General features: G+C 38.7%; 1 protein-coding gene across 6 annotated transcripts in view; it reads right to left on the reverse strand.

The window, feature by feature from the left end:
* LOC134421301 (sodium channel protein type 1 subunit alpha) overlaps positions 1 to 16,880 on the reverse strand; it is an 88,374-nt gene extending 71,494 nt beyond the window's left edge. For 2 of the 6 annotated variants that reach the window (XM_063162042.1, XM_063162037.1), the window contains exon 1: positions 16,292 to 16,880. The gene's annotated coding sequence lies outside the window, so the exon portion shown is untranslated. The remainder of the gene's footprint in view (positions 1 to 16,291) is intronic. The other 4 variants (XM_063162043.1, XM_063162041.1, XM_063162038.1 and 1 more) reach the window with 3 other exon arrangements.
* Between the last annotated feature and the right edge of the window lie 1,002 nt (positions 16,881 to 17,882).

The raw sequence follows: 17,882 nt of genomic DNA on the forward strand, positions 1-17,882 counted from the left end.
ATTTGGATAAATAAGCTTACAGTGAGAAATCAAAGTAGGAAGCTTCCTTTTTCAAAAACCATTTCTCAATACACTTGAGCACAACAACAGAAGATACATAAAGATGAGAATATCCAGTTATGAAAAACTAGTGTTTAGTATGTCAATAGTGAACATTGTCAGAGAAGAGATCAATGCAGCCTGTGGGGTCACGGCTTTAATGAATCCAAGGACATTTAAGTCTGAGGGAAACATGCACAGTTAAGAAGCTTAAAAATATTGATGTTTCATTCATTGTGAGACAAATTGGGGACTTAATATGGTAGGTGCAAATGACATCAGACAGATTTTACTTTGAGGAAAAAGTATAAATACAGAATAATTTTCAGTACTTAGCAATTTTAAGTAGCAGTGGTTTGTTACACCCATTTATGTAGTTTTACATATTTATTACTCTTAAAATTTCTTGTTTTCTCGATATTTAAAATTTCATCAGGAAGTATGAAAATGTCATGACAATTTTTGTTCTCCCTTCCTCTCTTACTTTTCTTGCTCAGACTTTTTTCCCTCCATGAAATCTTCTTGTCTTTCTGACAAACCCATGGGGGACATGAGCTTAGCATGGTCCTTGAGGGGATCCTAGAGAGTGAGAGGCAAGCTCCCTCCTGCCATGCCTGCTGAAGCCCTCCCAGGCAGCCAGCCTTGCTGGAAGCTGAGTGCTTTGGGCTTGATGGCACCAAGGCTGGGTTTGCAGGTGATGTGGTGGTGAAGTTAGGCTTGCTGTGGCCTCAGTGATGGGAATCCTTGGGTGAATTACACACTGACCACAGAAGCTTGAAGCAAGTGGGAAGTGGTGCATGTATCTAAAATATTCCAAAGCCCACTAAGGTCAAAATAAAAATTATTACCATTGTAAAGACAATTAAAGCCAAGTAAGAGTGCAAAGCAAAAGGCAATTTTTCAGTGAAAACACCATGATGTGATGCATAACAGGTGGCCAAAGCATAAGACTGTTATTAGGCGCCGTTAAAAGACTATTCCCTTACTGACTGTGTCCCCTAAGAAGAAAGGGCCTCAGTGGAAAAAGGCAATACATTACATTATAAAATCCTAAGATGTTTGCTTTGAAATGTGAGCACATAGATTTATCAGCAGCAATATGAGATGTTAAGAATCTGTTTACTACCTATCTTGCTCAGGCTACATCTATACTATATTTGACAGAGTGCAGCCAAAACTGTATTCTGTCCCAAGCAGATCTTGAGGCAATATGAACCTGCCTGTACTGCCTTTTACTGGCAGTTCTTCGGGACTTGGGAGACAGCACGCTTCCAAACCTCCAAATCTGCGGATATCTGAGCTTTTCTAGCAAAGCCCCTCCTGAGTTACTTTTGATTTTTTGCCCTGAGCAGCAGACAGACGTTCACAGGGCGGGCAAATGGGTTTACACACCTGTGACGTTTACCTTTTCAGAGCAGCATCTAAGCTGTCCAAACCACATGAACCCTGCTGAAAGTGGGAAGAATGGATAGCTGTAGCTATTTTAGTCTCCAAACTTCTTTCAGACTCATCCTATTTATCCTATATGTAGTCCAATTTACCCAAGTTATAATTATTTCAGACTTCACTGCCATTGCTGGTGTAAATGTCTTCAGTTTCTAGCTGGAGCGATTCACCCCAGACTATGAGTGCTTACCACAGCAGCTCAGCACATGAAAGGCAACCAAGCCTAAGGGCTGCTGAGGTTAGTGGAGCCTGTGCTACTAGCAGTCATAATGAATCTGACTCTCATGTGTGTCAAATGTCCTTGTCTAAGCTTTGGAACCAAACTATAAATCATACTATACTCCTCCTGCTGCCATACATACCTAAGGTCTGTTTAACATCATTCTTACAAAAAACCAAGAAAGTTTCTTTGCCCTTATCAAGAAACACTGCCCTTATTAAGAATTATTTTCTAGCTAGTTTCTAGGGCTCCATCATCCTTCTGTATAAATTCTCAGAAAGCAGACTGATTGCCTCTCAGAGGCCCTTAGCAGCCTTTCTTCATTATCTCAAATATCATTTTTTAGATGTCAAATCCATTGCTTAATTTTCAATTTACATCAACACTTATTTTGAAGTCCAGTTATATGTAGGAGATGCAAAAATCTTCAAAGATCCCTCATTTTGCCTATGCTCCTTTTAACTTCTTTTCCAAGACACCTTCTAAAACTGGTTTGGCAGCTCAGCTATCAAAACTACTTCATCACCTTAAAAAGGTCTTCTTTCCCTCCATGATATCTGAGCATTTTTCCTTATACTTAGGTTGGGAGACAGTGTACTTTCAAATCTCATTCAAGTATCATGGCTGGAGCAGCAATTCCCTCCCTCTCTGGGTTTGAATAGCACATTCAGACTGGGATCCTGCATTCCATGTCTGAACTCCTGCCCACTACAGACACCCAAAGGTTCCCATACATCATTCCAAGGCAACCTGCAATGCTGGCCACAAACTGAAATGGAATAATATTGCAGGTCAGAACCTGGATGTTAATAAGTGTTAAAATACAAGAATGTGTATTTCAGATAAGCAATATGAAGGAATGGGCTCAGAATTGAGTCTGGCACAACCAGAGTGCAGAAGGTTTTTAATAACAAAGTTCCTGAAACTTCCAGAAGTAAAATACACCCAAAACTCTGCCATATGGAGTTTTAACAGGGATGATACAAGAATGTCTCAGAAAATCTGATTTTTTTGTTGTAATCCCCCAAAGCAGTTAACAAATACTGCTTCAGTAAAGCCACTTGAATTAAAAGCATTACACAGAAGCACAGACCTGCAGCTCTCAAAAGAGAAACAGCTTACTTTGTGAACTCCACTTCAGAATACTGCTAATCACAGTTGCACTGCCCCCAGCCATTATTTAGCCATCTTCACATCTTTTCTCACATGAAAGAGAGAAAAAGGCTCATATTTCCTATCTGAAACTTATCTGAACAGACAGCTAAAGGCATAACCCATCCTTTTCCAAAGTGCTAAGTAATCAAGAATTCACACAAAAGTCAATATAAAGTTCTTGTCACTCTGTATAGAAGCACTGTATTTTTTGCCTCAGCACTAAAATACAGACTTATATATTTAAGCTTAGACATATCATGTGAAATTTCAGCCTTAATAGCACAGTCAATCTTACTTTATCCACAGGAGGGAAAAAATCTCTTCTCAAAACTGACCAGTTTCCTGCATTTCAGAATTCTGCAAAGCATATAACCCTGAGAAATAATTGTCACTGTTGAGACCTGCAGAGAAATATCAGGTGCAAGGCAATCAAAGGAAAAGGGAGAGAAAATTTTGAATAAAACACTATTAGAAAGTCCAATAGAGCTTAATGTCCTGAAGACAGATTGCTTTGGAACAAAGAAATACCTTTTAAAAATAAAATTTGGTGTTTACTACTCCCCTGGATTTTTAAAGATTGATTAATTTGCATTTCGTCAGCCTTTATTTTTTTCTTTTCTCCCAAAACTCATTGTTATTGTCTAGGAATTAGGCATGCAGACATAAGAGAGCAATCTACTTTGCTTTCTCTTGCTAGCAGATCTCATATTTTATCATTCTCTACTCCTGGGCAGTAAGGATTTTTGTTTCTCCCAGCAGAACCATTAAATATTATTTAGTGCTGGTTCAGCAGCAGTCTGAACTTAGACTTCACAGATGTAGAGAAGCCTGCTTGAGGGGAAGGCAGAGGGCAAGTCTGAGGTCAATGCCCACAAGTGGCAGACGGGCGGGCTGTGCAGCAGCTGGACACACACAACCCACGGCACGCCACCAGCTGCACTGCCTGAGACACAGCACAACTCACCAGGCTGCTGCTCAGGGTTCCCATGAGCTGTGAGGATCCTCAGGACTGGCACTACATCCAGCATTTACCAATTTTCAAAAAGCTCACCCCAGAACGTGTGTGCCCCCTGAGCTGCTGGGCAGCGCCCGCTCATGGCCAGCCAGTCCTGGTCTTAGACTGAGCCAAAATGAATAAGATGTAATATACAGATCATTTTTCTTGGAGTAAAAATTTTTCTTTCAGATGAGATGCTTCATTATTTCAGAGTAGTTGATTTGTAATATTTTGTTCTGAGGCAATATTAAGTTATGAAAACATAATAAAGGGTCATCCTTTCTGGTTTATCCCCCCAGTGTGTGTAAAGAGAAAATAAATTGAACTGAAGGCAAAAATACTCAGATGCAAGGTTTCTAGATTATATTTGGATCACACAGTTCCTGTTAAAGAAAAAAAATTAAACTGTTGTATAACTTCTTTTTCAATTAAGCATTATCAATGTACCCAGTATGGAGTTCTGAACAGTTCTCTGTCTCTATCCATCACTGCACACTTTAGGTGATATATATATAGATATATATATATATGTGTGTGTGTGTGTATGGCATTATTTAGGTTTCATTTTAGAAAATAAATGTATCAGACTGGGTTTCTCAGCTGTGAAAAATACTGAATATGAACATTAAAAATAGAACTTTAAAATGGCTCTGGTACACTCACTTTATTTAATCAGATTCAGAAGTGTCCTAGTTCTTTCTATAAAGAAAAACTATCAATTTAAAAATCTTTTTAATTAAATGTGTACTATTCTCCAGACAGTATGGAAATTTGATCAGATTTGCAAATATCCTTTTTCTACCCCTAGTATTCACACACTTGCTATGGTTCACTAGTAAAGACTATGTAGTCTAAAAGAAACACTAAGAAATTAACTTCTAAGGGCACATTTTCTGCTCTTGGTATATTGGAAGCATTTTAGAGTGCATATACCATAGGATAAATATTTTCAGGGGATGTTTATATGCTTTTATGCAATCCTAGTGAAGATAGCTTTTAGTGGACCCTATATAATTTATTGTACACTGCCTGTTACATCTCAGATATCTACTTCTTTTTGTAGACTCGCAGAAAAACCAGGCTGGAAAAAAGAGATCAAGGGCCATCTAGTTTATCTTGCTGCCCAAGGCAAATTTGCTATACCTATTTCCCAACAGATGTTTCATCTAACCTCTTCCTACAGACCGTCAGGACAAACGTCACAGATTCTTCTGACATTCTGCTACAGCTCTCCACTATCTGCTTTAGTAAAATGTTTGTTCTCACATCTCATCTGGGGGAGCCCATTTCTTCCATCTTCACTTCCTGTCCCACCCACTCTGGACACAGAGAGCACAAATCATCCTCAGCATTCAGCTTCTGGTGATCCCCCAGCCCCTGCACTTCTGTTTCCATGAGTGGGCTTACTCCAGGGATCCTGCAGAGCTACTGAAAGAGCCCTGCTGAGGCATTCTAAGAGGAGCACCTATCATCTGCATTCAGAAATACCTCCAGCACCATTTCCTCTTAACAGATAAATTTGACAATAATTTTAATCAAAGAAGCAAAACACTACAAATAAAAAAAAAATGAAGGCTCACACTCTGAAGGAAACAACATTTGGTAACAGTACTGTAGTTGCTACTTTGACTTGTCCTCTTTGACCAATGCCATCATTAGATAGAGTTATTAAATAATTGAGTTGCACAAGCCTCTCCATTTACTCCTAAGTTTTTGTTTCTGACATTGACAGGATTTGAGGTTTTGTTTGGTTTTGCTGTGTTTTACCAGGAGGATGATTATCAGGTTTTTTTGATTTGTGTTACAAAGACATTTTTAAAAGCCAATTCTAGAAGCAAATTAGACAGCGTCTTTAAGGAGTAAGAGAAAGATGAGAATTGGTCTACATGTTTACAAGGCACTGATATGAATTACAAAGATAGAGGGAATTAGAAGGGAGAGAGCTTGGAAGCTCAAACTGAGCGGGGTGTTTCTGAGACTAAGAATATAAGGGTTTTGTCCTTTTCTCAGACACTTGTGGAAAAAGGAGAAAATTAATTTAAAAAGGGGGTGGAAACACTTTAAAATAGATCACTGAAGGACAGTTAGAGATCCACTAGATACTGCTGAGACAGAAAGCAATGGAAACTTGGGTTCTGAAAATGCAATGTAATGAGAATTTCATGGCAGAAAGAGGAAGGAGAGAGAGAATTTCTGCGGCTGATAAATTACGACAATAAATAGCAGCGTAGATGAATCAGAACTGTGGATTTTCAAATTATATTTAACATGGCAGGGAAAGTTTCTACCCAGATTTTCTTAACAAGTGCAAAATAAAATCAATTTTTTTTCAGAGCTAAACAGAATTTCAGAACAGCACAAAAGGAGATCTGAAACCACCACGCACTGGTGAAAATGGAAGAAACAGAAATAATGACTCAATAATCAGTAAAAGACAACAATCCTAAAAACACTGAATACCCATGTATTTAGTAAAACATCACACTGATTCTTTCAACAAATCTAACTCATATTGAATAAAAAGAAACCAGTGTATTTTACAGAAATTGGACTAACCCCAGTATGATTGAGTGATGATTTCTATGTCCATGTTTGCTATTTGATTAATTTCTTCACTCATACCAAAATTTCAGTTGTTTCCATCCAACTTCTATGTGCTTTTATGGATAGAAATCTACAAAGAATAAGCCTACAACTAGAAAAACTGAAGTAACACACCAGAATTATTGGGCTTTGGGAAAAAACATCTAGAGAATTTGCATGATATTGCCCATCTCCCTACAATACTATGTTCAGTCAGAAATGTCAGCTGTAGATTTTAATAGTTCAAATTTACTCAAAGGTTCTTTCCCCCCACATTTTAGAGCAGTTCAGCTCTAGGATTTTTTTTTTCTCTTGTAGCGATGTGATCTCTTAAGTGCTCTAAAGTATTATACTAAAAAAAGCCTAATGGTATTCCTTCTCTAGTATGTCATACTGTCTCCATAACACTGGTTGTCTCAGTTTAGAGGTGTGAATAAATATTGTTCAATTTTTAGTTTGATTTTTCTTCTGTTGTAGTCATTTTGGCACCACCAGAAAGTCTACAGGTCAAAGACAGGACTCTTGAGGAATCCCATTGCCTCCCACCTGCATAAGCTGTTATCAATGAAGAAAAAGAAGGCAGAATATGCTTCTGCTACTGGAAAACAATCCACAATTCTCTTCATGGAATTTAGCCCAGAAGTCACAATATATTTTCCCACAGATGAGCTGTGGGGCTGGAGTTCAGAAAATGAATAAAATGAAGGAAAAGATATTAATCCATGAGACTGACTGCCACAGTTCTAGATGCACAGAGAAAAATAAGGTCAAGATTTCTGCCTCATCTCAAAAGAATTTGCAAAGTACCCACTTCTCCTGATTATTAACAGACTACTTCTCACAACTAAGGGTAGGAGAACCCTCACACTTAGTTAATCTCAGTTCTTCAATTTCAGGCAGCCAAAAATGGTAGAGAAGGATTTGTAAAATATAATTTAAAGGACAAAATTCAATGCTAAGCTATGTGGGTTTGCCCATTAAATATGGCGTGTTCTGCCATGAATGTAGAAAACTCTGGAATTAGAATTCACAGGCTGGAAGGATGCAGTGCAATGTGGAAAGCAGCAGCACTGCCATCCATAGAAGTCACCAACAGCTAGTTGTCCTCTAAACTGCTTGGCATTGGGTAGTGCATTGAGTGCACATTCATAAATATTGGGAAGCTTTTCTAGCTCAAGACCATCTTCATTTTAAGAATAAAAGAATCTGTAATTGATTTTATCTTCTCAGCTGTTGATGATTACAACTTCTGAAACTTCAAAGCAAGTTTATGTTTTTACATGATAATTTGAACAAAAGTTTCAGTGGTCAATAACAAACTACCCTTGCCCTGATATAAAGTATTGTTTCAAACAGCTGATAGGATATATATTTTATTGATATACATTTATCTATACAATTTTTCTGTAAGTCATCATAGACCTTTACATTTTTTATTTTTGGCACCAGACAGTTTGAAAATTGCTGTTGTTTTCCTAAAATTTCACTAGAATTGTTCTGATTAGACTATGTCTTATGCAAGCTCTTAATTTCCTAATTCCCTGTCCCACTCCCCTTGATACTTCCTTCAAAATAATAAAAACTTTCTGACAAACTGAGGACAACCAGTTTAAAGCTGCTTGTCTCTAACTTGCCTCCCTCTGTCTAAATATTTCAGCAAATATTCAAGATCACACAAACTAGGCTCAGCAGAATAAAGTATCAGGATGTCAGTCTTGACAGCAATCCTGTTATTGTTTTGCATTAGATTTCAGAGTAATTTTTAGCACAGCCTTTTTTCTTTTGTGCTTGACATCAACACATTGGTCAGGCATGAAAAGCACAATAAACAAGTTCAAAAATGCAGCACTAACATCAGCCAAGATAGCTTAGGAGCCTGACACCATAACCACAAAATAAGCATTTCTGAAAAAAATACAGCTGAATAGGTTTTCAGTAGGGACAGATAACACCAACCAATTTTCAAATACTGCTGAGTGAGTAACAACAGCTTTCTCAACGTGGGGCTGAACAAACAGCCCAATCCCAGGTAATCAGTACAGTGGGATTCTTTTGAACACATACCTCAGACAAGCAGCAGAGAAGAAATCCATTTTAGAAAAGGGGCTGACAAAGCTTGAAGTCCACCTGGCAAATTTCTTGTGCTGTTTGAAAAAGCAAGATGGTTCAGATGGTGAACCAAGCCATATCTACAGCATTAGACCCAGTCCTGGTCATGTACATCAAGGTAAGAGGTGCCAGCAGTGCACCTGATCAGACAGACTAAGGGCAGGGGGAGGGAGGGAGAAAAGAGAGGGCTGCCTTTCCTCCTTTGGGAAAACATTGGTGTGAAGCATTCAGCCTTTAACAGAGCTTCTCCACGGGAAGGAAAAACTGTACAGTCCTGCAGTGCTTGCTTTAGACTTTAATATGTCTTCCATGAGAAGGAACAACACGGCCTCTCTTATCTTCCAAAAAGTTCAGGGGAAAATATGTAATAATAATTTAAACAAAATCACCCTCCAGCAAAGAGGCAAACACCCAAAAATATAAGGCCACTGAAACAGATCTTGTAACAAAATGCTGAGATGCCAAAAAGAACTGATTGCAGCTTGAAAAACATTTTTGAAGCAAAATACCCAAATTTCTCCTCAATTATATGCTTAACAGTAACTATAAAGCAAGCACTCAAAAAAAAAAAAAAAAAAAGGAAGGGAGGTTGGGGTGGGGGATCCATGCTGACTGCTCACATAAATGCACTAAGGTCTAGGATTTACCATCCTCCTGGCTTACCTGATAAAACCGGAATTTTAAAAGCATTATGAAAAAAAACTCCAAAACCCCCCAGGAGATAGTGATGATGAAATGCTTGAAATGCTAATAGAGGTGTTTAGATTCTCAGTTCCAAAAGATTAAAAAGTGTTATAAATTGCTGCATTCTCATTGAGAACGGGCGAAAAAAAACCTCTGCAGTATCCTCTGTGCTTTGTTCTCAGCTTCCTGTTCTGAGGCTCACTCTATGGTACCTAATACAAATCAGCAAATAGCAGAGGGAAAAAAAAGAGGGGGGAAGGGAGGAGGGTAAAGAGAGACAGAGAGGAGGATAAAGATAGGAAAAAAAGGGGAAAAAAAAAGATACTAAGCCATCACCTGAAGGGACAGCCCCATCTATTGGTAAAAGCAAAGAACCGGCTGGAAAAGATCGCTTTTTAAAGAGATTTCCTGACCTAAACGAGACGGAAAAATCTGCAACTCCCTTTTCCTTCAGGGAGGGACAAAGGGCAGGGACAGTGCTGAGAAATAGATTTCTTTATCCAGTGTTAAATGAACTAAGGTTTTCAGTAATTTTAATTTCTTTTCAGTTAATTACTTGTCTCTGAAACCTGTGAAGGTAATAGTTTGTGTTGCTCTCAGCCCCTTACGAAAGCACCAGAAACCTTTCCAGGTCAGCCTCTGGCATGTCACAGATAAACACTACCTGTCCTCTGTCCTGTTTTACACCTGCCCACTGAGGACTGGGGGGAGACTCAACCTCATCAGTCATGGGTTCAGTCACCAAAAAAAGGGTTCCTGAGCCCGAGTCCCGTGACGTGTCCATCCACTGCAGCCTGCACTGCTGATCACGCCGCTGGTACGGCTGCCACGTCAGCTCTATACATCCCCGGGATTCAGATGGCAGCTGCGCAGCCAAATCTGGAACCCAGACAAAAAAAGGCTCCTTTTTAATATTCACACTGCTAAGTGACAGTAACTGCTAACACAATGAACCCCATCTGCATTGGACCTGCCTCAGCTGGAGCTGAATCAGACAGCATTCTGCATTTCTCATTTTGCTGCACTGAGCAATGAAATAAAAATGGGGATGGCCATGAGTGAACACTTGTGAAAGCCCCAGTGCCTGCCACGCTGGACAGGGGTGGGCACAGACTGGCAGGAAAGGAAAGGAGCAGGCAGTGACCGCCAAGGTGAGAGGTGCATGGAAGGAGGGCTAAAAATAGCATTGCATTTCTTTCACTGCTCAATGCCATTTCTGCATCTAAAGTCAGAAGAATATGAACCTAATGAATACCTGTATGCAATGAGGCATATCTATAACACACACTTAATGTTAACCTCTGATTCAATGACTCCAAGAAGCTTTAATGAATTTTATGCCTTAGAGTCAATTCCAATATTCTGATATGGGGTTTTTTTCCTAATATTTTTGCATCATGATGTTTTGATTGCTTAAACTTTGTTTGAATTCAAGCTATGTGAATCAGAATTTTTCCACCTCCCAGTGGTGACCTGAGGTGCTTGTCCCAGGAAGCACTTGTAATCCTCTCAGTATAACACCTAATTTTCAAGCATTTATCAGTACAGAATGTTATGAACAAGTGTTCTAATAATGAAATCTAATTGCTCAGTTTTTAAATATGTTTTCTTCAAATACTGCGGTGATTAAAAGGACACAGCAAGCGAGTGCATGACCCTAAATATTTAGTTAAAACCCACCATAATAGATTGAAATACTAATAGTAAAATGTGACATAGAAATGGCAAGACCAAACTGGACACAACCATTCAACCTGTCTCCTTTGAATACATCTGAGCTCTGATTTACAAAGCCCTCACATGCTTTCATCTTTCACTGCTATCATGATCACCAGTTTCTAATATAGCTTTTCTGCTGGCACTAGGTTGCTCAGTGGCTCAGGCAGGTCCCCTTTACCCAAAAGCTGAGTCTATGATCTTCAGGTAGAAAGAGCAATCATTACCTTAATATTAGCAGTTGGTAGCACACAATTAAATTTTTTGGTTCTTTCTTAGGTACAATTCTAAAGGGAGATTTGTGTGTTTTTCTCACATTTGCAAAGCTCTTTGGGATCATGTAGAGCATTTGCAGGTGACAAATGACTTTGTAGCACTAGTAACCCACCTGACTCAGAAGCCTTAAACTTCTAAAATCTAAACAGATACAATTGCTGATGCCAATTGATCATTCCCAGAAATCTTTCTATTCATGGAGGATGTTTCTGGAAATGATCAATTGTCCGGTGTTTATAAACACAGATTTATGACAAGGTTAAAGGTAATGTATTTGCTCCTCAGCCTGAAGTTTTAGTATGAGTCCCTCCAGTCTTTGCTAGGCACATATGACATGTTCCAGGCATAGTTCCTTTCAAATATTGCACTTTGAAATGAAATAAACATAAAATTAAACACTAAACTAGGAAAAAATGAACCAAGACATCCTCCTTTAAGCATAATGAGAGGTTCAGCTTAGGATGCTTAATATGACCACTGACTTTGAGAAATCTCCAAGTATCATAAACAGAATGTTGAAAACTGTTTTTTCCAAGCAGAATTCTCATGGCTACAATTTCACTGCTCATAGTGCAACTAGGTGCTCATATTCAGCTCCAGCAGCTTACATTGTCAGGAAAAAAGATAGAGTTTCTGATTATCTTAACAAGCTTCTTTGTGGCTTCTTGAACCAGACTGTCTTCTGTTATGGGGTTTGAGAGAGATTTGATCAACACAACAGCAACTTCTTTCCAACTGCTAAAGAGCTATACCCCATGAATTCTTGTATCTTTAAAGTTTTATATATTGCACCACAACTGAAAAAAATGAAAGAGGTATAGATTTCTCAGCCAGAGCTGCTCTAATTCTAAGATAGATGGAAAATTAGTAAATAAAACATGGTCTCTCTTTCCTGTCCTCCTCAAAATCTAATATTTGCCTTTTTTTACCATCTGTAAACAAATAGTAAACTGCTAATAGCTAGTCAAATCATTTTTGAAACCAAGCAAGACCAGGATACTCATTGTATTTTGTTTGGGAATCTCTGAGCAGTTATTTGTGCAGGTGTGGTGACAAATCCCTCCCTGAGTGCCCAAGGAGGAAATGGGCATGGGCTGGAGCAGCCACCCTGGAGAGGATGGCAGGCACAGAGCAGAGCAGGGACACAGCTGCCAGGCACACCTCCAATGCAGCCATGAGCTTGCAATCCTGCAGATTTCACATTCTGCAGACCTGGTCACTTTGCTTTAATGGGGATCTGTGGTTCATGTGTCCTCATATTCATTTTGACCAGTCCTGCCTCAGGAACACTGTGTAAATATTTAAGGGCTCTGGTGAAGAACAGTCCACTAAGATTTTGGCTCAAGAGCCTTAGTAATCACCAGGCATTAGGAGAGTCTGTTATTCTTCAGCACATGAAAAGATTCATCTGGAAGTCCTTCTCTTGTGCCCCTCTGCAGCACAATTCCTTTTCTGAAAAGACCTTATAATGAACTGTAAATGAATTTAAAAGGGAATGTGAGTTTATGTATCTCTATCCTTCAGCATTTTTGCTGCAACAAACAACTATGTTTCAGCATTTTTTTGCGGCAAACATAGTTGTGTACGATATAGAGAAACCTTCAAAATTAACCTTAGAAGTTCAGATGTTCAACCATGGCAGGTAAACCACATAAGCAACAATTCATAATGGTACGTTCAATTAATAAAGTGTTAAGAGCAATATATAAATATATATGTGCCTTCTTAATTAAAGTTTATCAGGTACATTTTATTTACCAAAACATTTAAAGCAAATCTCCCTTGATTGTTTACAGTATCTCTTTCTAGTGTTCTAGCAATGAATTCTGTGAATTACAGTGGGTGTGGGAAACAGCTAATGGAGTAATTAATCTAACAGATAAGGGATTAGCCAGCCGAGATCCTCAGTGGACACGCTGGTGAACATCATGATCCAAGGGACATTTTCTCTTTCAAAACTTGTGTACCAATTGTACTGCAGTCACAGAAGTGCTATCCAAGCAGTTAAAGATGGGAAACATCATAATGGAGACCCAGGACCTGAAAAATGAGACAAACTGTAGCAACGCAGAAGACTGCATCCAACCAGTTTCAAGGAAGAGCAAGGAAAACCTCTGAATAAAAAGCAGAGTAACGTTTTGCACAAGGAACAAAGCATATCTCCCAGCTTCTAAACAGCTATTTTGAGAATAGGTAGAACACATTTCTACTGCAATAGATTTTTGTCTAGGAATTAGCAATATTTTTGTGTACTAGATGCAAATAAAAATTGGCAGTTCTAGACAGTGAAAGATCTGCATTTGTGAGCCCAAACTTACATGGAAAGCTTGTCAACTGTACTACTACAGTCATATTTAGTTGTTACATGATATAAACTAAAACACTAATATTTTTAGTCTTTCCTTCTCAATTTAGCACTAATTCAGCCATATGTGTGTCATCACAATATGTATCTCAACTACTCAAGTAAAATGGACCTGAGATCTGAATAACTTATTTGACACACTTTGGTATTGTGTCCATGCTTGTCAGTTTTAGTGTAATTTCCATAACTATAAAGAGAGCAAAGAAACTCCTTTGCAGTACAGAAAATTCTAGTGCTCAGAGAAAAAGTGAAGAGATAAATTTGTCAGAAAATCCAGGTACATAGTCTCATTTGAGGGAATAGAAAGTATATTGAAAGCAAGCTACTTATGCAGTCATGGATTTCACAATTCCAGTAAACCACAGAAAAATACCAGGAGGAGGTATTGACCACTAATAACCAATATCCTGCATTGTAGTGGGTTCAAAACATATTTAACAGCTCAGATTCAATTTCTCAGACACCAGCATATGGGATATATGAATGCACATAGGAAACACCATATTCTTACACTTTGTATCCTGCTGTAGTGTCTGCAGCTTGCTATGCTGAGAAGTATTGTGTGCCCTGCTATGAACCATGATGCAAAAAATAAAAATAAGACTTCCAGAAGATCACTATACATTTAAAGACAATAAGGCTTTTTTCTTCTTCTAATTGAATAGATATGTTATTAATACTCCTTGAGCCTGTAAGAAAATACCTCAAGCACCCACACTTGAAAGGGAATGGAACACAGTGTACTCATATATAATAGCGTAACTATTTTAGAACACTTCATGCAGCAAGAGACAAAGAATGTGAAGTACATCATTACAATAATTCATGGTACCTGGCAGTTTTGTTCTAAGTTCCTATACTATGCTATTATTTTAAGTTTGTTTGAAGACATACTTCTGTACTTTGAAGTCTGAAGTGGCATCTATAAAATATTATACAATGTAATGTGCTGCATTGCAACAGAGGTGTTATCAAGATTCCAAAAATGAGCCACACTTTCTTGAACCTAACTTTCACAATGTAATTAATGAAGGCAGCAGCCAGGTGTATCTAATAAAATCACAGCCCAGTCTATATGCCTGTCATTAAAAAGAAAAAAAATTAGTTACTGGTAAGGTAAGACCATGATGAACAGACAATTCACTGCTGGGCAGTTCTTTTCCAGAGAAAGAGAGCTTTTAAAGACAATAAGAAAATGATAAAACAATCTGCCTCGCTTTGAAACAAGTGCTGATATTAAAGCCTGCTAGTTATTTCTAGAACAATGTGAAGAGCAACTAGTTTTTTTATGGGGAGGAAAAAACACATTTAAAAGGCTTCCATTCTTCCCATCAACATGAGTTTTAATCTAATATTAATACATAAACTCATATAAATATCCAACCTTATTTTGATTTAGGGGACCTTGGCATTTACATTTAAAGTGAGCAGTTACCTATTAGACATGACATTTTTTTCAGTGCCATATCATAAATTGTCAACAATTTTCCATTCTTAATTTACTATTTTGACATTCATTAACATAGTAAAAAACCACTATTTTAAAATTCATATTAAAAAGAAATCTTGGCAGTAAGCTGTTAAATACAGTGCATTGATAACAATGCTGACCAAAGTTCCTCTCCGTTTTGTTTTGGGTTTTTTTTTTTACTATACATTCCCCAGTATTTTTTAATTCATTAATGTATCTTAAATTTGTATTAACATTCACAAATTGCTGAGTTCCATGAAGGAGATTCACTGTACCCCAGAACAAAAAAGTTGCTGTCCAAGGTACTGCACATAAAGACAAGTGTTCCAATTAATCTCTTGAATGTGTTAAAAATGTTTTCAGATTTATTAGCCGTCCTTAGAAAGCAAGCTATCCCTGCTGAAATTCCTTACATGATACTGCAGTATCAGTGTTATGCTGTTACTTTCCAGGGCCTCTTCTACTGCATTCCAGTATGATCAGACATTCCAGCACCTGACAATACCCAGTCTGTATAATTAAGGACGAACCTGTTCTAGTCTTTGTTACAGACTGATTTTCAGCAGGGCTGAAATACAAAACAAAGTCTTTGAATGCCACATGGTGCATGAATAAAAGCTGCCCTCTAATATAAATCCAGCTCCCATTTACTGTTCTGGTATTCTGCAGAGTAATCACTAAATGTAATTTTATCTGCAGTATTCACCTTACATATCTCAGAAGCATAATTATTCACACATTTCTGCAGTACATAGCAAATAGCATCCTGGGTTTAACTGCTGCTTCAAAAAATAATCCTAGAGTATAAGAAAATTAAATACAATTTTTGTTTCTTTTGTTATGTTTAATAGGAGAAGCATATTTGTAATTTGCAAGGCTAAAATAATGCAACAGCCAAGAACTGCAGTAAACCTCTCAAAGCTAATAGCAATATGCAATAAAGCTTTCCCACACCGTCTTCAAGCAAATGGATTTGATTCACTGCTTAATCAGCCAAATTAACATTAATATGGCTAGAAAGGATGTTTCTTAACAAACCCAATTTATGGTTTATTTATTTGCAAAGTGTCTTCAGGCTGAGATGCCTAGAAGAACTACTGTGTTAATTCAATCATGCTGACAGAGCTGGTTTCACCTAAGAAATGATCTCTGCAATTCACAGCATGGCTGACAGCTATCTGCATGGAAAAGCAGCACAGTATCCACTAAAATCATGCAAAAAACACTCACCCAAGAAGAAGTAGCAAAGATGAGGATCCAGCTTCCAGACCCCATGAAGCTGAGGGAGCAATCCAGCAGCTTGCTCAGGCCAGCAGTGTCTCTCCTACACTTGACCTAGACTGCCTTACATAATGAGGAAGCAGTGCTGTATCCTGTGTGGAGGAGCAAGCTGAATGTCATCACTGGCAGAAGTAGGGAGAACTGGCAGCAGGCAGGCTGGTAGTTAGCATGGAGATCACGAAGTCTGCTTTCCCTGACTGCTCTGGGAGAAAACACAAGAACAGCTCAGAAATGCTGCTGTCATTCCTCCCCTGGAACGAATGACCGGAAGGAGCGAGGGTGTTCCAAGTGTGAGGCAGGCAGCAGGAGCTGAAACTGCAGCTGTACCTGCTCCAAAGCAGCAGAGCTCCTGTCACAGGGTGTCTGCAGGAGCTGCAGCTGTACCTGCTCCAAAGCAGCAGAGCTCTGTCACAGGGTGCCTGCAGGAGCTGCAGCTGTACCTGCTCCAAAGCAGCAGAGCTCTGCCACAGGGTGCCTGCAGGAGCTGCAGCTGTACCTGCTCACAGGCAGCAGAGCTCTGCCACAGGGTGCCTGCAGGAGCTGAAACTGCAGCTGTACCTGCTCCAAAGCAGCAGAGCTCTGCCACAGGGTGCCTGCAGGAGCTGCAGCTGTACCTGCTCACAGGCAGCAGAGCTCTGCCACAGGGTGCCTGCAGCACTGCTCAGCTGCAGCCCCAGCAGCGCGGCAGAGCAGCGAGGGACACGAGGGACACGCTGCTCCCGCACACCTCTGCCTGGCCACGGCTCACTGCGGTGAGTACAGGGGAAGCATCGCTACAAGAGAAACTCTGGGATGCATTTCCAAAGGGAATTGCTATTCCCTCCAAGAAATCTTACTGCATGCAGGTTAGTTTCTGGAAAGTACCCATTTTTTACCTGTTGTACGTGGTGTTACAGGGGTTGAACTGCTTCTATTACAGAGGTTTGATTTTTTTCAGGAAAAAGATATATTATCTGTTGTGAAGATATTTAAGGTAATTTCTGGTGTTTCTCTGCTTTTTTCTCTTTTTTTCTTGAGAGAAGCCTTGGTATATTTCATAGTTTATTATTGTTTGGGTCATATCAGCACTTCTGTGCAGGGCACAACAGGAGAAACAAGAATTCAGGCTTAACCAGCCATTAAAACCTACATAACCTTGTTTACAAAAGTTTACTTTATATAAATTTAAACTACTACATATAATTTGCATTCCATAATTTATTTCATTTTAATGTTTCAGTAGTAACTGAATAGCCTTAAATACATAAAATGCATATAGAAATTATTCTTGAACTAATATTTTGATAAATAACATTTCTCTTTACAGAAGAAGGCAAAGGTTTCACTAAGAAGTTTTGTGGTTATACTTGAGACTGCTTGATTAGACATTATCAAGAGTAAATGCAACTGGACACAAAATCCTGTGGCAACATTAAAAGACAGGTCAAGAAAAGTTTTAAGTCCCAATGTGGAACATTGACTGGGGTTTACAGAAGTCAGGTTAGGTGCAGACTCTATTATTAATAGTTATGTCCTAACCAGACTAAACATGACTTGAGCT

The sequence above is a fragment of the Melospiza melodia genome, chromosome 8 (genome assembly GCF_035770615.1).
Source record: "Melospiza melodia melodia isolate bMelMel2 chromosome 8, bMelMel2.pri, whole genome shotgun sequence".
NCBI classification, from domain to species: domain Eukaryota; kingdom Metazoa; phylum Chordata; class Aves; order Passeriformes; family Passerellidae; genus Melospiza; species Melospiza melodia.